We start from the raw sequence: 26,629 nt of genomic DNA, 5'->3' as shown, positions 1-26,629 counted from the left end.
GAAGTTTCACCTCCTCACCTGTTATTCAGTCTACCCATCTAATCTTCAGCAGTCGTTTAAAGCATCATTTATCAAAAGTTTCTGTTCTCTTCTTGTCTGAACTGCTTATTGCTATGTATGAGGCGGAACTATGGACTTCATGGGAAGTGTGGCCATTAATTGCACGCTTTGATCACGTAGGCTGACGTGAGGATCAATGAACTATACTTGACGGGATGTATCTGGAACATCCTAGGTGATTATAAAGTTAGTAGACAGGAACACAATTAAATGCTTAGCTTTAATTCAGCATCAACGGTGAACGTCGATCTTGACTTTGTGCAACAATATTTACAAGTGCAGTTATAGACTGAACTGCGAATACTTCTTCACAATTCTGATTGCCTCACACATATATATTACTTGTCAATGCATAAACTGTATTTGGCGCCCGGCTAGGACGTAGCTACTGACTTAGCTGAAGGCTATGCTAACTAGCGTCTCTGGAAATGAGCCCTCTGAAGCTATAACAAGTGAACCATTTCCATTACAGTCGGCTGTAGAACTGGCCAGTGCGCTAGCTTGTCTCGTCAGACCAGCCGAGTGGCGGCGCTCGGTCTGCTAGCGTCGACAGTGGCGACTCGCGGGTCCGATGTGTACTGACGGACCGCGGCCGATTTGAAGCCTACAACCTAGCAAGTGTGGTGCCTTGCGGTGACACCACACTTATCGTCCACGTTTCACTTCCACACAAGGGTACACTCAAGACTGATGCCTTCAGAAAAGATTTCCGAAAACATTTATCTTTCTTTCTTTCACAGGTGCCATGTCCCGCACTGACGCAGGGTCGGCATTGTTAGGAACGGATTTGGCAAGGTTAGGATGAAGGGGTGGCCGGATGCCATTCCTGCCGCCACCCCGTACCCTGCCGGACGGAATTTGTGTACCACAGCTGTCTGTGTCTATGGAATAGTGCGAACGTGTTCAGATGTCGGCGAGTCGTGTAACTGAGACGGAACGTGGGGACCAGCCCGGTATTCACCTAGCGGGATGTGGAAAACCGCCTAAAAACCACATGCAGGCTGGTCGGCACACCGGCCCTCGTCGTTGATCCGCCGGGCTGATTCGATCCGGGGCCGGCGCGCCTACCCGAGTCCAGGAAGCAGCGCGTGTTTCCGAAAACATTTGTATTAAATATTAACAAATTCTCTTTCCAGTAATGCGTTTCTTCTTATTGCAGTGTGCACTTTATTAGGTTGGCGCATAAGTTCGTAGCGTTTTTGTTTTGCATGCTGAACTCCAGTTGATATGGGTTTATTTATCGACTGTCATTTTTTTATTTGTAGTTCACTGTTGCTATTTAAGTTACGTATTGTCATTTTGTCATTTGGAGATAGTCAGTGGAGCTGTGGGCCCTAGAAAATGGAGTGTCAAGTGGAGTAATCGGAACATTTCCGACATATTCTACTGATTGAGCTCAACAAAGGAGTAACAGCAGCGCACGTAGCCAGAAACATTTGCGCCGTGTATGGGGAGAATACCATTGGACAGAGCACGGGAAGAAAATGGATCCCTTATTTTAAGGTGGATCGTTTTGACATTAGTGACTTCGCACGTTCAAGGAGACCTACAGGGTTTGATGAAGATCGTTTAAACGCAGTAATCCACAACTATCCACGACATTATGCTCGAGAACTGGCAAATGTGACGGAGTGTGCCCATTCAACAATCATGCGATATTTGCACGCAATGGTGAAGGTTCAGAAATCGAGTGTATGGGTACCACATGCTCTAACCCAAAAGCACAAAAATCAGCGCTTGGCCATAATGTGCATCCCTGCTGCTCGTCATCAATTGGTTCGTGAACAACACCGACCATTCGTATCCTGCATCGTTACTAGTATCGAGAAATGCTTGAGCCTAAACGAAGTAGCAACTGCCCGTATAAATACCTGCGCGCATCCACAAAAGATAACGCTATGAATCTGGTGGAACAGCGACGGTGTGCTGTACTACGAATTGCTTTCCCGAGGTGTAACCATCACTGCTGACATATATTGTCAACAACAGAGATGTTTTACAGACACAGACCAAGAACAACCACCAGGAAACTGCGTGAAGTGACGCTACTCCACGATAACGCGTGCCCGCATTCCGCTAGACTGCTAAAAAACACTACACAGGAGTTGCGTCGGGAAAACATTCCGCACCCACATTATTCACCTGATCTTGTGCCCTCAGGTTTTCACTTCTTCCCCTCTCTATCGAACAACACTGAAGGAACTATCTTTCCAGATGAAAATGCGCTCCGAAGATGACGGGTTCTTCTCTTCAAAACCACGCCATTTCTTCAGTCCCGGAATTGAAGGCACCCCAGCGTTGGCAGACTGTTGTAAATAGTGAAGGAGAGTAGATATTATTGACGACTAAAGTCTCTGTTGTGTGTACCTGTTGCGTTTATTAAGCTTACGGAAAAACGCTACTAACCTATGCACCAACCCAATATATCCACTTCGGGCATCGTCAGGTGTTTGCTGACCAAATAGCAAAACTCACTGACCGCTTCTAGTGTCTCATGTCCTAATCTAATTCCCTCAGCATCGCCTGAATTAATTCGACTACTTTCCATTACTCTTGTTTAACTTTTATTTGATGTTCATATAATGGTCCCCTTCCTATTATGATAAATCCGTGGGTAACTGAGCTGCATCACGTTTACGTACTCCGTTTCCAGTTGGCGGTTCTCTGTTACAAGCGTTTTTGCCGTCAGAAGTAATATTTCGGTGTACTGGCTTATGTGTAATAAACAAACAAGGGCGCTCATGTCGGATATTGCTCTCCTGACGGATGCCTGTGCAGTATGTACTCAACTGAATACATTTGCGCGTCTGGTGACTCCGAAATTTGATCAGACGAAATTCTGTGTGAATATAAACCAACCTGCACTTGAAACATATTTTACCGCTTAGTGTTCCGTTTGCCATCTGTTCTCGATTAAGCACATAGTGGAGTTAACATTTTTATAGGACAATAGTTATCACAAGACGAACTACTTGACTCGGAAATTAGGCAAAAAAACTTTCGTTGCCTCATTAATATAAACAACTTCGTAGGTCTACTGCAAACATCCGATCTTAAGTTATTTTTTTCTCTGACAGCGCTTTCTGCATGAAAATGCGGACTTGTGCAATGGTTCTGATTTGTCACATCCCCACGTCCTGATCTTATTCGCTGAAAGGTGGCGCCTTCCACGGAAGGCACGGTTATGATGCATATAACTGCTAAAACTGAGTGAAGTAGATTAGTGGTGGAGATACTGGATTTTTTATGCCAGAAAGGGTCTCAAATTCTCTTATGACTCTCATGGTTTTCTGTAGTTTCCCTAAAGGATAGCCGGCCGCGGTGGTCTAGCGGTTAAGGCGCTCAGTCCGGAACCGCGCGACTGCTACGGTCGCAGGTTCGAATCCTGCCTCGGGCATGGACGTGTATGATGTCCTTAGGTTAGTTAGGTTTAAGTAGTTCTAAGTTCTAGGGGACTGATGACCACAGATGTTAAGTCCCATAGTGCTCAGAGCCATTTGAACCATTTGAACCTAACGGATATCACAAGAATTTCAAATTGTTTCCTTGCATAAGGCTCGGCGTTTTTATTCCTCCATATTTGTCAAAACGAGCTACTGCTCCACTTCTAACAATCTCAGTGACGATAGAATGTTTACCTCCATCCTTTCTTGCGTGTCTTCTAATAGAAGAATACTCGTGGAATAGTACATTTTTTTTTATTTGGTGGGTGACTTACTGTATTTATTTTCTTTCCAAAGAGATGGTACAGTATCAATAACCAACCGAAGGCTTTGTGAGTGTACAGTACCTTCCGAGTCGAAAGATGTTATGTATTGAAAATTTTCATTGTAAAACTGGTCTGCTATCCGTGTAAAAGTGTATCTCGTCCACAGTAATTAGTTAAATGAGCGAAATGTATTGAGGCGAGAAGTTACAGCATACAACCTCAGATAGGACCACGAGTAATAAACCAATATAAAATGGTTCAAATGGCTCTAAGGGCTCGAAGCACTATGCGACTTAACATCTGAGGTAATCAGTCCCCTAGACTTAGAACTACTTAAACCTAACTAACCTAAGGACATTACACACATCCATGCCCAAAGCAGGATTCGAACCTGCGACCGTAGCAGCAGCGCGGTTCCGGACTGAAGCGTCTAGCACCGCTCGGCCACAGCGGCCGTCAATAAACCAATATAATTTCAAGCACAGCTGCGTACGTGCTTATCTCACAATGATGTCAACTGACGGCGTTATTGGTAATTACGTTATCAGTAATGAAGTGATCTCTGACATCTGGCCGGCCGGGTTGACCGAGCGGTTCTAGCGCTACAGTCTGGAACCGCGCGACTGCTACGGTCGCAGGTTCGAATCCTGCCTCGGGCATGGATGTGTGTGATGTCCTTAGGTTAGTTAGGTTTAAGTGGTTCTAAGTTCTAGGGGACTTATGACCTCAGCAGTTGAGTCCCATAGTGCTCAAAGCCATTTGAACCATTTTTTTCTGACATCTTTTGTTGTTTCCTCCACTGCTGGTGACGTCCCTGATACCTATCCATCAGTCAATGGCCTCTCGGTCTTATGTTGATAATTAAGTGACAATAACGTGAAGGAAAGCCTTGCCCACTGTGCAGTGGGCCGCTTAATGTATGTCAAAACTATTGCAGTAAGAGGTCAAAATAGCTATTTGGATGGTGCCGCACAAATTATGGGCATTTCGGAACATTCGTTTATATGATTTTATTGGTATTTTGTGTCCATTCTACACAATATGGTGAGAATGTTATTGAGACCATTACTACGCCGTAACTCTCAATTTGTGAGAGATTGTACTGTCAGTACACAGCAGTTATGAATAAGCTACGTCACTGTGGGAAGGGTTATCAGTAATACAAGAGGCGTTCACTAAGTAATGCGACACATTTTTCTTCCTCACCCAATTTCGACTGAACGATTGCGGAATTCTCTGTAATATATCGAGGAATATTCCCGCTGCAGCCCCTATGGTTCCACAAACTTCCGATACGTAGTGGTGTTGCACATAGCTCTTAAAATGGGATCTATAACGGAGGTTCGTTCCAAGCAGAGACCTGTCATTGAATTTCTTTTGACGGAAAACCAGAGCATTGCAGATACTCACAGGCGCTTGCTTAATGTCTACGGAGATCTGCCAGTGAAGAAAAGCACAGTGAGTCGTTGAGCAAGGCATCTATCATCAGCGCAGGAATGTCGCACAGACCTGTCCGATCTCCTGCGTGCCCGCCGACCGTACACAGCTGTAACCCCTACATTGTTGGAACGTGCGGACACTCTCGTTGGAGGTGACCGGTGGATCACAATCAAACATCTCGCTGCTCAACGAGGCGTCTCTGTTGGTATTACTGGCACACTCGTCCACCATCTGGGGGTACTCAAAAGTGTGTGCCCGCTGAGTTCCCCGTCGCCTAACAGAAGTCGATAAAGAGCAACAGAAGACCATCTGTGGGCAGTTGCTTGCACGTTACCTGACTCACCATGACCGTTTTGTCGGACATCAACACGGGCGATGAAACACGCTCGTTCATTCCAACTGGAAACCAACCTACAATCGATGGACTGGCGCCACACCACTTTTCCTCCGATGAAAAAGTTAAAAGTTTAAATCCGCGTCCTCCACCGATTATTTATTTATCGTGTCAAAAGTACATATATATATATATATATATATGTATATATATATATGTAAACAAAGGCGATGAGACTTACCAAACAAAAGCGCTGGCAGGTCGATAGACATACAAACAAACACAAACATACACACAAAATTCAAGCTTTCGCAACAAACGGTTGCTTCATCAGGAAAGAGGGAAGGAGAGGGAAAGACGAAAGGATATGGGTTTTAAGGGAGAGGGTAAGGAGTCATTCCAATCCCGGGAGCGGAAATACTTACCTTATGGGGAACAAAGGACAGGTATACACTCGCACGCACACACATATCCATCCGCACATACACAGACACAAGCTGACAGGAATGTCTGCTTGTGTCTGTATATGTGCGGATGACGTACGTGGCGTGTGACGTAGGTGGCGTTGTGCCGTCTCATTGGTCAACGCTCAGAGGCACGCTCAGAATATCTGACATGCCAGATATTGCTCTGCACGTTCGGAAAGACTCTCGAGCGTGCTATTCCACGCTATGACGTCAGAAACTCGGCACGCTCAACGTTCGGATGCACGGTCCGTGTGCCGACGGCTTTAGGCTACGTCAGGCGCGACTCTCCGTTTACCAGCCCATTCATTGTGGTCGACTTATATTGTAGTATAGATGGTGGCAGATTTCTGAACTGAACATTTTTAACACACAAAAATTTTCGACAAAACTGAGAACCGTCCTGAATGGAAGGCTGTGATCTAGGGTCCAACCTCAAAGTATTAGTGTGGTTCTTAAAAAACTGAGTGGTCAATCCCAATTTTTAGGATGTTCACACAGTTGGGAGCTGGTCCGGTATGTCACAGCTCTCTCTATTCCTGTCCGTCTTCAGCCTCGAGTATTTCGCGAGAAGGTGCTACCAGCACGAGGCCGACTAGGGAGCGGGCTTTCCCCCTCGTGCCGTCTGGCAGGCCGGAGCGGGCATCGATCCGTGTAGAGCAGACGGACCGCTCCGGCTGAGGCAGTGGAGCCGAGGCGCCGAGGTTGCCGCAGCTACCTACTGCCGGCCGCGGAGCCACGTGGCGTACTGCCGCGCCGGCCGGCTGCCTCCGAGAACTGCTTCATCTTCTGGATACACTGTAAGTGTATATACTGATGTGGGGCGAAATTAAATCAAGCTAAATAGCACATTCGTCTCTCACTCTTCCTGCTTAAGCATCGTTATGAAAATTTATGCTTACTGGAAGCCGTGAATGTTGAAAGGAGTCTTTCTCTTACAATAAGCCTTTCTAGCAAGTATAATTCTACTCTACTGAATCTGATATTGATGGAAAAGAGTAGTGGTCCAAATGAGGTATTATTTAAGGGTGGTAGGACGTCAAACGGGCCGACTTGGAGCAGGAGAGGCATCAAAGGCCATTTTAATTTCCAGTGTCTATACTTTTACAAATAAATTCATAAAATTTTTTTCACCATCACCACGAAGGATTCAGGATTCACACTCATTGCAGTGGAACTTTGAAAACATGACTTTTTTTTACATGTGAAATTTCATCATTTTTTTCACATACTAATGGCAGCATTTGTTGCTATGGGTACACTTTTCTTCATAAGTTAGAGAGATTCTTCGATGAATTTTGCACAGCATACATACCATACTTACAAGTGTATGAAACTCTAGAATTTATTTAATTTATGAAAAAAAAAATGATCTGCTATATTTTAAAGTTCATGTTTAGAAAAAACACAAATTTTATAGTTAATTACCTCAATTTTTACCACAGTTTTTAATAGATTTGGAAAATTCTAGAGTTTCATACACCTTTAAGTATGGTTTCTATGCTGTGCAAAATTCATCTCAGACTCTCTCTTACTTATGAAGAAAAGTGTACCTATAGCAACAAATGCTGCCATTAGTAAGTGAAAAAAATGATGAAATTTCAGATGTAAAAAAAAATTACTTCGCTATGTTTTCGAACTTCCACTGCTATGAGTGTGAATTCTGAATTCTTCCTGGTCATGCTGACAAAGTTTTATGAATTTATTCGTAAAAGTATAGACAGTGGAAATTAAAATGTCCTGTGGTGCCTCTCCTGCACCAAGTCGACCCGTTTGACGTCCTACCCCCCCCCCCCCCCTTAAGTAAAAATATATTCATTTTTGGTGCATATTTCCGTTGAACAGTTGTTCGTTGATCACGGGCTATGACGGCCATGTTTTAAGAATGGACATATCGCCTACATTCGTACTTTAGACTTCGTTCCTCCACATCTCGTTACCTTTCGGTTGCATGTTTCCCCATACATTAACTTCAGAATGAAATAATGATTACAACAGAAGGTCAAGCTGTGAAAGATTTCGCATTTTTTCACCAAACAAGCCAGTTAAAGAGAAGTCTACAGTTGGATTCAATCCTGATTCAATGGCAGAAATTTGTTCAGTCATTTATTGCTTCTTTCACCTCTAGCAATTATTTTTACATGTAAAAAATGGTAATCTGAATCATATTCAGAGTCTACTTTAAACTGTAGATCTCCCTGTAAACTGACGCCGTTACTCAGTTCAGTGGTCGGTAGAAGGAAAAAACATAATGGGGCAATACGCAGTAAAGAAAGCTAGAGATACAATCAACCTTCCGATTGACAACAGCTTGCCCTTCTTAACTTTTCATTCTGAAGATCAGTTGTCAAGTTGAGTATATAAAATAAGTTAAATAAATTATGCAAAAGAAACATTTTGAAAAACTGGAAGGGACTGGGTTGATCTTAGGCCCACTCCACGTCAAAATATTGAATTAAATGTTACAGTTTCTGCACAGGATCGCCCCGTCATAGCCACGTAACTTGGCTGATACAGTGAATGAGTACGTCACATCTCCCCAATCTGGACAATTGGCTTGCCATACTTCCTAGATCTGGGGAAACTGCAGACTTCACCTGCCTAATCTATAGAATCAGTAGTTCTTCACTTCCTGAGCAAGAAAATCAGAAGGGGATATGTTCCGTATCATGTGAATCAGATGGACACGCCTACGTGATGTAAAGCATTTGTAAGTCGTGCAATCCTGATCTACAGACTGAGGCCACAGCCAGAGATTCGAGAAACAATTCAGTGATCTTCAGCGACAGCAGGCTGCACTTCCTTCACATACAGAATCGGTAGGTCAGCCCTTCCTGATCGAAACAGGAATCAAAGAATGAGTGTCTCTTAGTTTCCTGATCCAGAAAATCCACAGGACACATCTTTCTGATCATTAAAACAGTAGCTCAAACTGTAAGTAGGCTGTTTAGGTTTTTATGTTGGTGAAGTCCCGTAGCGCTCTGTATGAAAATCACTGGCTGTGCTGTGTGCAGTCTGTGGCTGGTTGGCATTGTTGGAATATTCGCTATTGTAGTGTTAGGCGGTAGCGTTGCACAGTTGGCGGTGAGCCGCCAGCAGTGGTTGATGTGGGGAGAGAGACGGCAGAAGAGTAAATTTGTAATACTGGATATCATGAACTGATATATATATATATGATGACTTTTGAACATTGTTAAGGGAAATACATTGTTTGTTCTTTATCAAAATCTTTCATTTGATAACCATGCCTATCAGTAGCTAGTGCCTTCAGTAGTTAGAATCCGTTATTTAGCTGGCAGTATTGGCGCTCGCTGTATTGCAGTAGTTCGAGTAACGAAGATTTTTGTGAGGTAAGTGATTCATGAAAGGTATAGGTTATTCTTAGTCAGGACCATTCTTTTGTAGGGATTATTGAAAGTCAGATTGCGTTGCGCTAAAAACATTGCGTGTCAGTTTAGTGTTGATCAGAATAAGTAAAGAGAGAAATGTCTGCTCAGCTGTTTGAAAATCAAATAACGTAGGGGGTTTACCAGCACAGTAATCCATAAATTTTTCTAAGGGGAGGTTTCAAAACCCTAATCTGGACATTCAGTAGCTCACACAATATCGATCGATACAGTTTCCGAGTCGCAATGCACAAAACCAGCTCACACAGCCTTGATCAAGATAATCAAAAATGGTTCAAATGGCTCTGAGCACTATGGGACTCAACTGCTGAGGTCATTAGTCCCCTAGAACTTAGAACTAGTTAAACCTAACTAACCTAAGGACATCACAAACATCCATGCCCGAGGCAGGATTCGAACCTGCGACCGTAGCGGTCTTGCGGTTCCAGACTGCAGCGCCTTTAACCGCACGGCCACTTCGGCCGGCCAAGATAATCAGGAAACTCTCCTGATCTAGGTACAGAGTAGGCCAATCGTTTCTCATCTGGGAAATCACACGTACATGCTTTATAGGATCAGCTGGACACATCTTCCTCGTCTAATATATCAGCAAGCTACACCTCTATGACCTGCAGAATTAGTATCTTAAACCTTTTTGATACAGAAAACCAATACGTCGCATCTTGCTGATTATTAAACCAGTAGCTCAAACCTCACTAATCCAGAGTGGCAGTGGCCGGCCGAAGTGGCCGAGCGGTTCTAGGCGCTACAGTCTGGAACCGCACGACGCTGCGGTCGCAGGTTCGAATCCTGCCTCGGGCGTGAGTGTTTGTGATGTCCTTAGGGTAGTTAGGTTTAAGTAGTTCTAAGTTCTAGTGGATTGATGACCACAGCAGTTAAGTCCCATAGTGCTCAGAGCCATTCGAACCAGAGTGGCAGTAGCCCAAACCTCGCTGATTGGTATAACTGGTGAGTCCGATATTCCTGATGCCCAAAACCAGGGCTCGTGGCCCTGCTCTCAAGATGGGGACATCCCCTCGTTGATCTTAGGACTAAGTAGGCCAATCGTTCCTGATCTGGGGAATCAGGGGGTCACACGTTCGTGCGAGCACCAGCAGGGCCGCACCTCCGAAGTAACCACGCCACACCTGCTGGAAGTCGAGAGCGAGCAGATCACGCCCAGAGATGTTTGGTCAGCGCCTACCGCGGGAGCAGAAGCAGGTGGCCTGCACGTGCGACGCACGTGACGGCGACCGACCCACCGCGTGAGGCGCCGGCGCAGATTTAGCCCGGAGGCCGGTCCGCTCCCGGGCCGGTGGGCAGTGCTGTGCCTGTTGCGACACCGCCCACCAGCGCTGACATCACGCCGCCGCCACAGGGCGTCCCGTCTCATCAGACCTGGCGCGTGCGTCACGCCGGCGCCGGATCCGCGTGGGACGCGCTCACGCTGGCCGCCCTTCGAGGTGTCACCCACGAAAGCTTAAACCCCTGTTTTACCCAGCGCTTCCTTCCACGTGCTGCAAAGCATCACCACACTGAGGAGCTCTCGAAAACGCGTCGTCTCAGGTGAGACTTGTTATAATAACATGTCGAGAAATTACCGAGTGGTTATAATTAACGTTCAGCTACCAACAGAGGTCCAGCGTGGGTTGTAATTATTACACTATTGGCCATTAAAATTGCTACACCAAAAAGAAATGCAGATGATACATTGGACAAATACATTATACTAGTACTGACATGTTATTACATTTTCACGCAATTTGGGTGCTTAGATCTTGAGAAAGCAGTACCCAGAACAACCACCTCTGGCCGTTATAACGGCCTTGATACGCCTGGGCATTGAATCAAACAGAGCTTGGATGGCGTGTGCAGGTACAACTGCCCATGCAGCTTCAACACGATACCACAGTTCATCAAGAGTAGCGCCTGGCGTATTGTGACGAGCCAGTTGCTCGGCCACCATTGACCAGACGTTTTCAGTTGGTGAGAGATCTGCAGAACGTGCTGGCCAGGGCAGCAGTCGAACATTTTCTGTATCCAGAAAGGCCCGCACAGGACCTGCAACATGCGGTCGTGCATTATCCAGCTGAAATGTAGGGTTTTGCAGGGATCGAATGAACGGTAGAGCCACGGGTCGTAACACATCTCAAATGTAACGTCCACTGTTCAAAGTGCCGTCAATGCGAACAAGAGGTGACCGACACGTGTAACCAATGGCACCCCATACCATCACGCCGGGTGATACGCCAGTATGGCGATGACGAATACACGCTTCCAATGTGCGTTCACCGCGATGTCGCCAAACACGGACGCGACCATCATGATGCTGTAAACAGAACCTGGATTCATCCGAAAAAATGACGTTTTATCACTCGTGCACCCAGGTTCGTCGTTGAGTACGTCATCGCAGGCGCTCCTGTCTGTGATGCAGCGTCAAGGGTAACCGCAGCCATGGTCTCCGAGCTGATAGTCCATGCTCCTGCAAACGTCGTCGAACTGTTCGTGCAGATGGTTGTTGTCTTGCAAATGTCCCCATCTGTTCACCCAGGGATCGAGACGTGGCTGCGCGATCCGTTACAGCCATGCGGATAGGATGCCTGTCATCTCGACTGCTAATGATACGAGGCCGTTGGGATCCAGCACAGCGTTCCGTATTACTCTCCTGAACCCACCGATTCCATATTCGGCTAACAGTCATTGGATATCGATCAAAGCGAGCTGCAGTGTCGCAATACCGCAATCACGGTAGGCTACAATCAGACCTTTATCAAAGTCGGAAACGTGGTGATACGTATTCCTCCTCCTTACACGAGGCATCACAACAACGTTTCACCAGACAACGCCGGTCAACTGCTGTTTGTGTACGAGAAATCGGTTGGAAACTTTCCTCATGTCAGCACATTGTAGGTGTCGCCATCGGCGCCAACGTTGTGTGAATGTTCTGAAAAGCTAATCATTTGCATATCACAGCATCTTCTTCCTGTCGGTTAAATTTCGCGTCTGTAGCACATCATCTTCGTGGTGTAGCAGATTTAGTGGCCAGTAGTGTATATGGTAGCAAAACTTAGTAGACATTCTAATGCGTTAATGTGGAACTGATTTACACTTTAAAAGAATTAATTCCAGTTCTAGCCTCAGGACCAAATCTGGTGCTGTGAATGCAAGAAAGAAATATAGGAATTTTTCCGTATGTAGTAAATTAGTAACGACATGTGGGTAGAAAAGGTCACACATACGAGAAAGGCATAATCTTGATTTTATTATTACCCACTGCTTACACAATTTGTTCAATATGAGCACTGGAGACCCCTACGAGATGCTGTACAGTGACAGATTTGCACCTTGTGGCCAAAATTGGAACTAATTTATTTTTTTTCAGTGTAAAATCGGTTCCACTTATTACCGTATCTACCAAGTTTTGCTGCTATAGATAATTACAGCCTACACTGGATCTCCATGACTAATTGCACTTTAATTATAACCACCTAATATGTATCCGTAATTTAAGGCTTCCCATATTTGATGTTTTTTGTGTTATACCTTGAAAGTATACCATTTCAGTGCTATATCACAATGATGACCTATCAAAAGCTCGGCGTTTTGGATACAATTTGTGATAGTCAAATATCAAATGATGACATTCGTAGATATACCCGTTGCAAGGTGTAGCCTATACCAAATAACTGAAACGCCACAGTTGTGTTGAAGCCGTAATGCAGTTGATGGCGTCCTGAATTTTATAAATGAGAGGTAGCAGGTGCCTACCCAGTTACTTTAATTCCTAATGATACTGCATTCTTCTTATTAATTTCATAGATGTATGATCTGTAGTACTCAATGTTACTTATTAAAAACTAGATGTTAACCGTGCTAGGCGCTGCAGTCTGGAACCGCGCGACCGCTACGGTCGCAGGTTCGAATCCTGCCTCGGGCATGGATGTATGTGATGTCCTTAGGTTAGTTAGGTTTAAGTAGTTCTAGGTTCTAGGGACTGATGACCTCAGAAGTTAAGTCCTATAGTGCTCAGAGCCATTTAAACCATTTGTTAACCGTGACTGTGCTCCAGTATCAATAGCTTTGTGATGATGAATCATGCGAGTAAGTAAGCTATTGTACGTCCAATAACAACAGCAACCCTTCCACGTCTGCCTGTTCGGGTAATCCTGTCTGAGGCCTGCGATCATTTTTATGTCAATAATTGGCAAACAATGCTGTACAATCGCAAGAAAGTCATGAGATGTTCAACTGACTCTTTTGTTAAAGCATGTAACGCGTTTCGGGATTACACCCATCAAACTTCAACTCCTTCCCAAGCATCCAGGCGTACAGTCTTGGCAACTCAAAGAAAGTTTCTAATATCATATGACGATAACTGCGACACAAGCAGTCTTGAAGCAAAGCAGTTATGCTTGAGGAGGGTATGCCTATAAGAAAGGGAAAGAAACCGACAAAAAAAAATAGTAAAAGCGATTTGAAAACTAAGATTTGTTGGAAGGGTTCTGAGGAAGTGGAATTCACCAATAAAGGAAATCGTACACAAGACACTAGTGCGACCAGTTCCAGAACACTGTTTCACTGACTTTGACAAAGGGCAGATTCTTATGGCCCTCCACCTGGAAACGAGTCGAACCTGGTCGGCTGTTCGTGCATGGTACTGCTGTTAGCAAATGTGGAAAGTGGTTGAAGGATAGCGAAACAACGAGTAGGCGACAAGGTGTTGGACGTCCAGATCCAATCACAGATCGTGGAAGTTGGTCGCTTGCCCGGCCCGTAAAGCAGGATTAGACCATCCGTGGCAGACATGGCGACAGGGTGCAATGCTGCTGTAAGCACGAGAGTTTCGGACCACGCCGTTCAGCTCACGTTGGTGAACGTAGGGCTCCGCCGCGAACGATCACTTCGTGTTGTCATGGTGACCCACCGAGCTAGGTGGCGTCGTAGCTTGCGCACTGGACTCGCTTTCGGAAGGACGACGGTTCAAATTCGTCCCGCACCATCCAGATTTAGGTTCCCCCTGATTTCCATGAATCGCCCTAGGCAAATGCCATGATGGTTCCTTTGAAAGGCAGCGGTCGACTTCTTTCCCCGTATTTGACACAATCCGAAAATGTGCTCCGCCTCTAACTACCTAGTTGTCGACGGCACTTTAACCCCAACCTTCCTTCTTTCCTTCATATTGACCCAGCGACGAAGTCAGTTGAGACTACTGTGGGACGGGATCATCGATATTGGACTGTGGATCAATGGAAACGGCCCGCCCGTTCAGATGAATCACGTTTGTTGTAACACCAAGTCGCTGGTCGCGTCCGGATAGGCCGCCAGCCAGATGAAGGACTCCTCGACACGCACCGCGTCACAGGCCCAGGCCCGGCAGGGCAGCGTTATGTTATTGGGTCATTCACCGGGCTTTCATGGAACCTGTTTTAGCAGTGGAAGACTCCATGACAGCTGTAGATTAAGTGTACATTATTGCGGACCAACTGCTTCCCTTCATGACTGATATCTTCCCCGATGCCGGTATTATTTTTCATGAGGATAACTGCTCGTGCCAAAAGCCCAGAATCGTTCTAAAGTAGTTTGAGGAGCATGATAGCGAACTTACGTTGATGTCCTGGCCGCCAAATTCGCCTGATCTGTACTATATGGAACAGGTCTGGGATGCTATCGGGCGCCAACTCTTCACCCCCAAATTACGGGAATTGCGAGACCTATGCGTAGTCTCTTTGTGCAACATACTGCAGAAAATCTATCAAGGGCTTGTCGAAACCATGCTGCGCAGGATCGCTGTTCTATTGCGTTGCAAACATGGACAAAAACGCTGTTAAGCACCAGGTGGTCATTATGTTTCGGTTCATAGGTGAACCGAGGGAAATCGTACAGTGGTTAGCGCACTGGAGTCGCATTCGGGAGAACGACCGTTTTGTGGTTTCCCTAAATGGCTCCAGGCAAATTACCGGGATGGCTTCTTTGAAGGGGCATGGCCGCTATCCTTCCGAATCCTTGAATCAGTCCGAGCTTGTGCTCCGTCTTTAATGACTTCGTTGTCGACGGTACGTTAAATCCTAGTCGTCCATCCATCCCTTCCTTCATTAGTAGGTTCTCGAGCGTGAGTGGATGGCCATAAACGAGGATAATATTACAGTTTATGGCAACAGTAATCGGTATTCTTGATGGACTCAGTCACTGAAAGTTTAGGTTTTCAGCATATTTCGATATACTAATGTTTTATTTAAGTACTCTGAAAAGGATTTTGCCGAAAAAAAATTTTTTTCGAGCATTTAAAGAGCATATTCCTACCACGTGTGTTTATGTGCCACGCCTACTTTTCTGTCACCCACTGTCAACCCACTCACTGTCAACTCTAATCCATATGGAGATGCCATTATTAGCAAAATAGAATGTGTAGGCCATGTTCAAAAACGTTTGGGAACAAGACTGAGAAAAATAACTGTTGATATGAGAGGAAAAAAATCAGAAGATGGAAAATTGTTGACCGGACAGGGTCAGTTAACTACAATTGAAATAGAAAACTTGCAGGTATACTATGGGCTGGCAATTAGGAGAAATAAAGAAAATCTGGAGGCTATGATGAGAGATGTTTGGGCCATATTCTTCCACAAACCTCTACCGATGATAAGCCATGTCATGGATTATGCCCATCAGGAGAAATTCGTGGTGCAAATACAATAGGGCTCAGGCAACTGGAGAATCTTATTCTCGCCAGCATTGTCTTCCTGTTGCTGTTATTACAGCAATTAAACCTATTTTGAGAGACTTGGCTCATCCTGACCTTCTAAGGAAATGTCTGCATGGACAGACACAGAACCCAAATGAATGTTTCAACAGCATAACTTGGAACCACCTTCCTAAAACTGTGTTTGTAGGTATGCATACAATGAAACTAGGAGTTCATGATGCTGTTATTACATTCAATTGTGGTAATATTGGAAAGTGTTGGGTACTGAGAAAGCTGGGAAGTAATCCTGATGAAAATATGATCACTGGGGTGCAACATTGCAATGAAATGAGGATAGCTGATGCAGACAGGTCTGCATCTAATATGGCCAAGAAAGCAAGACAAACATCCAGGAAGGTGAAAAAGAAGCTGGAAGACCTGCTAGAAGCTAAAGAAGAGCCATCATATGAAGCAGGACAGTTTTAATTAACAGTAAATAACAAATTTCAAAGTTTTTTCTTTAAAGTCAATTCCCCGCAAAGTAAAATTTTCAGTACATATGCCCCATTATATCAGAAACTATCATACATAAGTGAATGCTGGCTGTGGTGGCCGAGTGGTTCTAGGCGTTAGAGTCTGGAACCGCACGACCGCTACGGTCGCAGGTTCGAATCCTGCCTCGGGCATGGATGTGTGTGATGTCCTTAGGTTAGTTCGGTTTAAGTAGTTCTAAGTTCTAGGGGACTGATGATCTCAGAAGTTAAGTCCCATAGTACTCAGAGCCATTTGAACTATTTGAGCCATAAGTGAATGAAATTTTCAGAGACTCTGCATAACATTGAAAGCCACCTCTGGTGCTATATTCATTAATATTCCCGCATTAGGAAGTTCATAAAAGAATATTTTCTGGAGAAAAAACATAATATTTTTTGTTAACAAATTTAAAAAAGTATTTCTTAAAAACTATAATATGGATAAAGTAGATTTTAGTACAGTTGACTCTCTTAGCATCATACAGTAAAAATATTAAGGTCCTGCATCAAATAGTTTCTTTTTTTTAGAAATGGGTCAAATACTTGCCTAAATTAACATGGGTTAGATAGGCGGGGTGTGGTCCCCTTAATGATAAAAAATCTCCGTTCTTTCTTGACGGTAGCATATTGTGTTAGTCACTGTGCGCTTCGAAGCACAGTCACCTCCAGAGATGCAGCCTACAATTGGAGGACCTCCACTGCACTGTAATTATGATAAAAAGGCGTATCAGAGAATGTTGTTTTCTCATGTACGACGTCGTGTCTTTAATTGCACTGCAGACGTACTGCAATGCATGTTTGCAATATAAATGTGGAACGAATTTTAGTTCGCCACCATACAGGTGTTCCCCAGGGAAGCGTCCTGTGACATCTGCTGTTCCTGATCTATATACATGACCTGGGTGACAATCTGAGCAGTGCTCTTAGGTTGTTCGCAGATGATGCTGTAATTTACCATCTAGTAAGGTCATCCAAAGATCGGTATCAGTTGCAAAGCGATTTAGAAAAGATTGCTGTATGGTATGGCAGGTGGCAGTTGACGCTAAATAACGAAAAGTGTGAGGTGATCCACATGAGTTCCAAAAGAAATCCGTTGGAATTCGATTACTCGATAAATAGTACAATTCTCAAGGCTGTCGATTCAACTATGTACCTGGGTGTTAAAATTACGAGCAACTTCAGTTGGAAAGACCACATAGATAATATTGTGGGGAAGGCGAGCCAAAGGTTGCGTTTCATTGGCAGGACACTAAGAAGATGCAACACGTAATAGGGGAGAGAGTGTGGCAGATATGATACGCGAGTTGGGATGGAAGTCATTAAAGCAAAGACGTTTTTCGTCGCAGCGAGATCTGTTTACGAAATTTCAGTAACCAACTTTCTCTTCCGAATGCGAAAATATTTTGTTGAGCCGAACCTACATAGGTAGGAATGACCATCGAAGCAAAATAAGAGAAATCAGAGCTCGAACAGAAAGGTTTAGGTGTTCGTTTTTCCCGCGCGCTGTTCGGGAGTGGAATGGTAGAGAGATAGTATGATTGTGGTTCGATGAACCCTCTGCCAAGCACTTAAATGTGAATTTCAGAGTAATCATGGAGATGTAGATGTAGATATGCACGAAACCAGAAAAAAATTGCAGTTCTGTCCTGTTCGCATTGCAATGAAGAGGCTCCAAAAGTAAGCTTCAATTGTGAAGATGAAGATAGAAATCGAAATATGCACTGGTTCACAAAACAAGCTACTGTATGAGCAGCAGACAAAGTTTATATTTAATTTTCATAGCATTGTGAGTTTTGAAGGAAGCAGAATTTAGAAACATCTTGGTGACTTGGAGATGTGGCCAAATGACGGGGAAACTGGAGAGGGGAGTCTCAGAAGCGGGACGTGCTTGTGTGCACGTGCTCACCAGCAGTGATGGCCGCAGGGAGGCAGAGCGGGGCGTTATGCATTCAAATTCTCGTGTGCTGCATTACAAGGCGCGTCGAAGTAGGCCGGATGTGGATGTGTCCATTGTGTTGCGAAGGCAAGGGCAGCCCGCGCCGCGCTCCATCGGTCGCGTCCAAAGAAGTGCCTCCGGCCGCTGCTAGGGGAACTTCTCACTTTGTCTGCGGAGCCGGCCTGCAGCTAGGGATGCCAGTAAGACACTAGTACTAGTCGCAATAACAAAAGCCAAAAAACTCCCTAATCCGTAGCCTCCTCAAAAACTGAGGCCTTGAGCCACTTGAATGGAAGATTCAGGACAGGGACTCTCAGAAACAATGCAGTTAGTTCGAGAAAAGAAAGACGTCTTGTAAATTTCGATCTTAGATCTACGATCCATATCTGTGTAACATCTGCGTCTTCCATGCTCACTTCTTTAAAAAGTGCCTAACGAGAACAGATGTGTGCTCACCGAAGGTTAAAGTTGCCTGGAGAGAGAAAAAATTTGGGGGTTCCAATGTTACGGTGCAACTGTCCTTGCCGGCCGGGGTGGCCGAGCTGTTCTAGGCGCTACAGTCTGGAACCTACTGTCGCAGGTTCGAATCCTGCCTCGGGCATGGATGTGTGTGAAGTCCTTCGGTTCGTTAGCTTTAAGTAGTTCTAAGTTCTAGGGGACTGATGACCTCAGAAGTTAAGTCCCATAGTCCTCAGAGCCATTTGAACCATTTTTGTAACTGTCCTTGTGTCAATAAAGGGTTACAATTTTGTTGGGTTATTTTTTAGATTCAAACTTGAGCTTGTGAGATGTACGTACATGGCTCAGTCACTTTAATGTGACCTCCGCCTATGTTCGATGTCAACGTGCAATAACCACTTACAGACGACAGGTGGCACTATTAGCAGTGGAGGGCGTACAAAGCCAGTCCGGTGGGAGGGGGGGGGGGGCGGAAACAGTGCAGATATCTTTAAGCGGAAACGGACCAATTTGTCTGACTTCCTAAATGCCTTGATCATTTTCTTTCTGGCAAGCGTGAAAGCATTTCCAAACCCACTAATTCTGTAAAATGGTCGAGTGCCGCCGTGGTTAAAATACAGACTCTCCTCCCGAACAGGTCACGAAGGCCCAACGGGACCGACCGGCCGCCGTGTCATCCTCAGCCCACAGGATTCACTGGATGCGGATAGGGAGGACATGTGGTCAGAACACCGAACTTCCGGCCGTATGTCAGTTTCTGAGACCGGAGCCGATACTTCTCCATCAAGTAGCTCCTCATTTTGCCTCATAAGGGCTGAGTGCATCCCGCTTCCCAACAGCGCTCGGCAGAAGTAGTACAGGGTGTATCAAAAAGAATTATCCGACGTGGCAAGTCTATATTTCTGAAACTAATAAACATATACAATGAATTTTGTTTCTTGATGAACGGAAACTCAAGAAACTTTTTTTTTCTCGTACCTTTTCATCGGTGTTCAATATTACCCCCTTGAGATGCACGGCATATATCAAGGTTCAAAAATGGTTCAAATGGCTCTGAGCACTATGGGACTTAACATCTGTGGTCATCAGTCCCCTAGAACTTAGAACTACTTAAACCTAACAAACCTAAGGACATCACACACATCCATGCCCGAGGCAGGATTCGAACCTGCGACCGTCGCAGTCGCGCGATTCCGGACTGAGCGCCTAGAACCGCGAGACCACCGCCGCCGGCTTATGTCAAGGTGGTATTCAAATTGTTCAGATGGTTCAAATGACTCTAAGGACTACGGGACTTTGCACCTCAGGTCATCAGTCTCCTAGATTTAGAATTACTTAAGCCTGACTAACCTACGAACATCACACACATCCATGCCCGATGCAGGATTCGAACCTGCGACCGCAGCAGGCACATGGCTCCGGACTGAAGCGTCTAGAACCGCTGGGCCACAGCGGCCGGCTTCAAATTGTTCCCACACTACAGCGAGTATGTCTTGAGTTACAGCTTCCACAGCTGCTCTTATGCGGTATCTCAATTCATTCATTGTTGTTGGTAACGGAGGCACATAAACAGAGTCTTTTACAAACTCCCACAAGAAATAATCACGTACAGACAGGACCGGTGACCTACGAGGCCACTAACGTAAAGCTGAATCATTTGGTCCAATGCGACCGATCCGTCGTTCAGTAATCCTTTGATTTAAAAATTCTCGCACTTCTAGACGCCAGTGCGGCGGTGCCCCATCATATTGTTAAATGAAGTCGTTCGAATCAGTCACCAGTTGCAGGAAAAAAAAAGTTCTCAAGCTTTTCGAGATATCTGCTTCCTATAACAGTATGTGTTTGAGCATTGTCCCGCAAAATGATGGTCAGGTCCTGCAGAAAGTGTCATCGCTTCTGTTTCTAAGCTAGTCACAGGTTGTGTTCCAAAAATGAACAGCATAGAGACAGAAGTGATGACACTTTCTGGAGGACCTGACCATCGTCTTGCAGGACAATGCTCAAGCACGTACGTTACTGATTTGTTTGACTGACTTAAGCCCTCGTAAGTTCAACTCGATTTCTAAACCGAAGGAAACACTTCACAGCATTCGCTTCAGAACTGCTAGAAATTCGTCGGGCAACAGACTGCGCAGCTCGAACTGTCAACACAACTGGCACTGCTAAGCGTATCGTACGACTTACACATCGCTGGCAACGGGTTATTCACAATGCTGGTGATTATTTTGAAAATCAGTAAAACTTTGAAACACGTATCTATTTTGTACGAGCTGTAAACAAATAGTTGCCACTATTAAAGTTCCAACTCTCGTAAAAGTGGCCGGAATGAGTGGATACGGTTGCACGTGAAAGTATGCATATAACCGCACATCGAGACGCGCACACTGCTTTTCCCCCCGCCACGTGATCCACACCGGTTCAGAGCGTAGTGCGGGCTGTGTCAGTGTGAGTGGAGCAGTGCAAAGGGGGCGATGGGACTCACTGTGGAGCAGCGGGTGTTCGTTGTGGAAAGTTACGTGACAACAAAGTAGTCGAAACGGCGTGATCAGTTGATTGGTGAGAAGTTTACTGGTGTTGAAGTGCCAGGAAAGAGTACCATGTGCCGCTTAGTCCGAGAATCGCGTCAGACAGGATCTGCTTTGAAAAAGTCACAAAACATTCCGAAACGTGCCCGCACACCAGAAAATGTGACCGCAATTCACCAGAAAATGCTTCAGAGTCCTTCCAAATCCATCCGACGCCTGTCGCAAAAGATCGGCGTATCAAGTCGATCACGCGGACGACTGCTCCACCCGAACGTGCGGTCTGGTCGCGGTCTTAGCTGGTTACGCAAGTCACGTGATCCCTCAGTGTGAGATTACTTTGTGTTGCGAGTCCTCAAGTCTAAAGTGTATCGCAACAACCCTCATAGCCTTCAAGAACTGCTGCAGTACATTGCGGATGAAACTGTAGCAATTCCAACAGTCCAGCTTCGATCCGCCTTCAGCAACTTGCTGATCAGAGCCCAATAGTGCCATGAGATGAATGGCGGTCACTATCAGCGTCTGCTATAGTCTGGTTAGTACTGTATTTCCTTTCCTATGCTGTGTTTCTTGGTACTCTTGAACTCTGTTCTCCGGGCCACTTTTATTTGCCCCACTCTGTGAGGAAACAAAAGAAAGAAAAATTTCTGTTTCAGTAGTAAAAGCGAACTGTAACTTCTTGCTTTCATCGGTTACCTGAAATTACACTTAAACTGTGGCAATACTAACCGATAAGCAGTCCTGGCTGCTCGTTATCTGTTATAGGTGGCACGGGCAGATTCCAAACGAAAAATGAATTACAGCAAGAGAAAATAAATTCCAATAAAAAATCAATCCACTGATAAAAATGGTGCGACAGAAGATTAAAAATAAAAAAAAAACATTTAACCATTAACTGAAAGTACTAATAATCAGTCAGATTTACAAGGACTTATAAAAAAAATCATCAGATGAGAAACAAATCCACGATATTACACACGTCAGGAGTGTAACTTGACCATTGCGCTGCGTCACCATCTATCATTATGGCGTTATTTTAAGCCCCATATACACTACTGGCCATTAAAATTGCTACACCACGAAGATGACGTGCTACAAACGCGAAATATAACCGACAGGAAGTAGATGCTGTGATATGCAAATGATTACCTTTTCAGAGCATTCACACAAGGTTGGCGCCGGTGGTGACACTTACAACGTGCTGACATGAGGAAAGTTTCCAACCGATTTCTCACACACAAACAGCAGTTGTCCGGCGTTGCCTGGTGAAACGTTGTTGTAATGCCTCGTGTAAAAAAAAAAAAATTCGTACCATCACGTTTCCGACTTTGATAAAGGTCGGATTGTACCCTACCGCGGTTGCGGTTTATCGTATCGCAACATTGCTGCTCGCGTTGGTCGAGGTCCAATGACTGTCAGCAGAATATGGAATCGGTGGGTTCAGGAGGTTAATACGGAACGCCGTGCTGGATCCCAAGGGCCTCGTATCACTATCAGTCGAGATGACAGGCATCTTATCCGCATGGCTGTAACGGATCGCGCAGCCACGTCTCGATCCCTGAGTCAACGGATGGAGACGTTTGCAAGACAACAACCATCTGCACGAACAGTTCGACGGCGTTTGCTGCAGCACGGACTATCAGCTCGGAGACCATGGCTGCGGTTATCCTTGACGCTGCATCGCAGACAGGAGCGCCTGCGATGGTGTACTCAACAACGAACCTGGGTGCACGAATGGCAAAACGTCATTTTTTCGGATGAATCCAGGTTCTATTTAGAGCATCATTATGGTCTCATCCGTGTGTGGCGACATCGCGGTGAACGCACATTGGAAGCGTGTATTCGATTACGCCACACTGGCGTATCACCCGGCGTGATGGTATGGGGTGCCATTGGTTACACGTCTCGGTCACCTCTTGTTCGCATTGACGGCACTTTGAACAGTGGACGTTACATTTCAGATGTGTTACGACCCGTGGCTCTACCCTTCATTCGATCCCTGCGAAACCCTACATTTCAGCAGGATATATCACGACCGTACGTTGCAGGTCCTGTACGGACCTTTCTGTATACAGAAAATGATCGACTGCTGCCCTGGCCAGCACATTCTCCAGATCTCTCACCAATTGAAAACGTCTGGTTAATGGTGGCCGAGGAACTGGCTCGTCACAATATACCAGTCACTACTCTGAACTGTGGTATCGTGTTGACGCTGCATGGGCAGCTGTACCTGTACCCGCCATCCAAGCTCTGTTTGACTCAATGCCCAAGCTTATCAAGGCCGTTATTACGGCCAGAGGTGATTGTTCTGGGTACTGATTTCGCAGGATCTATGCACCCAAATTGCGTGAAAATGTAGTCCCATGTCAGTTCTAGTATAATATATCTGTCCAATGAATACCCGTTTATCATCTGCATTTCTTCAAAAAAAAATGGGTCAAATGGCTCTGAGCACTATGGGACTCAACTGCTGTGGTCATAAGTCCCCTAGAACTTAGAACTACTTAAACCTAACTAACCTAAGGACAGCACACAACACCCAGCCATCACGAGGCAGAGAAAATCCCTGACCCCGCCGGGAATCGAACCCGGGAACCCGGGCGTGGGAAGCGAGAACGCTACCGCACGACCACGAGATGCAGGCTGCATTTCTTCTTGGTGTAGCAATTTTAATGACCAGTAGTGTAGATCCAGTTGCAACAATGATATGCCGCATTCCGAAAGTTTGGCCTCATGCAACTTCGCATGAAGCTTTCCTGCTGTAGGCTAATCTCTGAGCCGGCCGAAGTGGCCGTGCGGTTAAAGGCGCTGCAGTCTGGAGCCGCAAGACCGCTACGGTCGCAGGTTCGAATCCTGCCTCGGGCATGGATGTTTGTGATGTCCTTAGGTTAGTTAGGTTTAACTAGTTCTAAGTTCTAGGGGACTAATGACCTCAGCAGTTGAGTCCCATAGTGCTCAGAGCCATTTGAACCATTTTTTTTTTTTTTGCTAATCTCTGAATACAGGAATAGGAACAGGAAATGAACTGACAAGTTGCTGTGGCAGTATGGAAACGGCGAAGAGTTCGGGCGTGACTTTGAGCGCTCTGATTGCAGGAAGACAACTCCTACGCATGAAGTGTCAAGTATGAAGAAATTTTAATCACACTATAGTGGTCTCATGGAACGTCGGAGCAAAAATCTGGAAATGAGGATCTCACAAACATTCTGCGCGACACGTCATGCTGAGAACACTGGACAACGTAGAGCGTAACCAAGGAGCCACAAGTTTCTAACTTCTCTCTCTGTAATACGGCTCTTTCCAATAACTCTGAGGAATGCACCGTGGCAGTAAAAGTCGGAATAGTTGCACGCCGGCCGCGCTGCACTCGAGGTTTCTCGCTTTGCCCGCGCACGGCCTCTACCCGCAAAAAGCACCGGCACAGCATCGCCAGCGGCGAACGACTAGGATTTACGAGGCGGAAACCGCCGCACGGGAGGTGGCAGGCTTCGCGGAAGACCGTTTTACGGCGTCACGGGCGACGTAAACAACATGCAAATTAGATAAGAGGAAACGAGGATGACGCCGCGAAACATCTAGCGAACGCTGCCGCTGCCAGAGCACTTCTTCAACGATCTGTGGTTCTCTGCTGCGAAGAGTTGAGCCTAAAATGCTACATCGGTTCTTTTTGGAGCGACAGTTTAAGGGTATCGAACGCTGCAGCTGCACTTGTGGGCGCCTGTAGCGGCTTCTGCGGTCTGCGTGGTAATGGGAGCTGCCGCGCACGTTATGCGCAGGCGGCACGTGTTTCCTGCGCACATACGAAAGCGTCTCGTAACGTCTTCATACTCGCGCAGTTGCGACTGCTTCAGAGCGCTCGGACTGCACCTGGCGAAAGAATACTTCCTTCTTCTTCGCTAGTGGTTCCAAGCCTTCGGTAACTACTCATTGCAAAGGAGGGGGCGGTTGAGGAGGGGGGAGGGGGCAGGGAATTAAATTTCCTGAGGAGTGAAAGCAATAAGCGTCCTACTGTATAGGGAAACGATTAACTGGGCATTTTCAAAACAAAAAATATTCTTGTGATTTTTGGTGTGCTTAATCCTGGGATGACAGTAAATCTTTATCACCAAGCATTTTTAAAAAATTAGCACTCAAAATTTTCAAGAAGTACCCTTTTAACGTCGTACGAAGTGAGACAATAAAGTAATGAGACTGATTTTCTTTGCAAGATGTGGCAACCCTGCAGGCTTGCGTAGGCACCTTGGTCTGTAAGCTGCTTCTAGTCCAAGCGGCACATCGATGCAACGTTGATACCACGCATAAGCCGCCAAAAGTGCAGCTGCAGCGTTCGATACCCTTAAACTGTCGCTCCAAAAAGAACCGATGCCGCATTTTAGGCTCAACTCTTCGCAGCAGAGAACGACATACCGTTGAAGGGGCGCTCTGGTAGCGGCAGCGTTCGCTAGATGCAACTGCTCTCGTCTCTCGTCACGGAAATGGAACCGCATAATATTGCGCAACGATATGACGGTATGGCATTTCTTTTTGCGTTAAATTGGGTGAAAACGCGACGACAACTTACGATAAGCTTCAGAAGGCTTTTGGAGAGGATGTTATGTCAAGAGCTCAAGTTTTTCGTTGGCATAAAATGTTTAGTGAAGGCATAACGAATGTTGAAGATGAAGACCGCAGTGGACGACCGTCAACCTCACAGACGGATGTCAACTTGGCCAGGGTGCGTGAACTTGTACGATCCGACCGAAGATTATACGTGAAAACGATTGCAGAAGAACTGAACATCAATCGAGAAATGTGCCAACATTGCTGATAATTGGACTCTGCATCACGATAATGCGCCATCCCATACTGCTCTGTCAGTGCAGCAATTTTTAACCTCAAAACAAATTTCAGTGCTACCACAGCCACCTACACGTGCGACTTTTTTCTATTTCCAAGAGTAAAAAAAAAAATGGTTCAAATGGCCCTGAGCACTATGGGACTCAACTGCTAAGGTCATTAGTCCCCTAGAACTTAGAACTAGTTAAACCTAACTAACCTAAGGACATCACAAACATCCATGCCCGAGGCAGGATTCGAACCTGCGACCGTAGCGGTCTCGCGGTTCCAG

Source organism: Schistocerca americana, chromosome 4 (genome assembly GCF_021461395.2).
Source record: "Schistocerca americana isolate TAMUIC-IGC-003095 chromosome 4, iqSchAmer2.1, whole genome shotgun sequence".
Taxonomy (NCBI): domain Eukaryota; kingdom Metazoa; phylum Arthropoda; class Insecta; order Orthoptera; family Acrididae; genus Schistocerca; species Schistocerca americana.
This window is presented reverse-complemented; position numbering follows the sequence as displayed.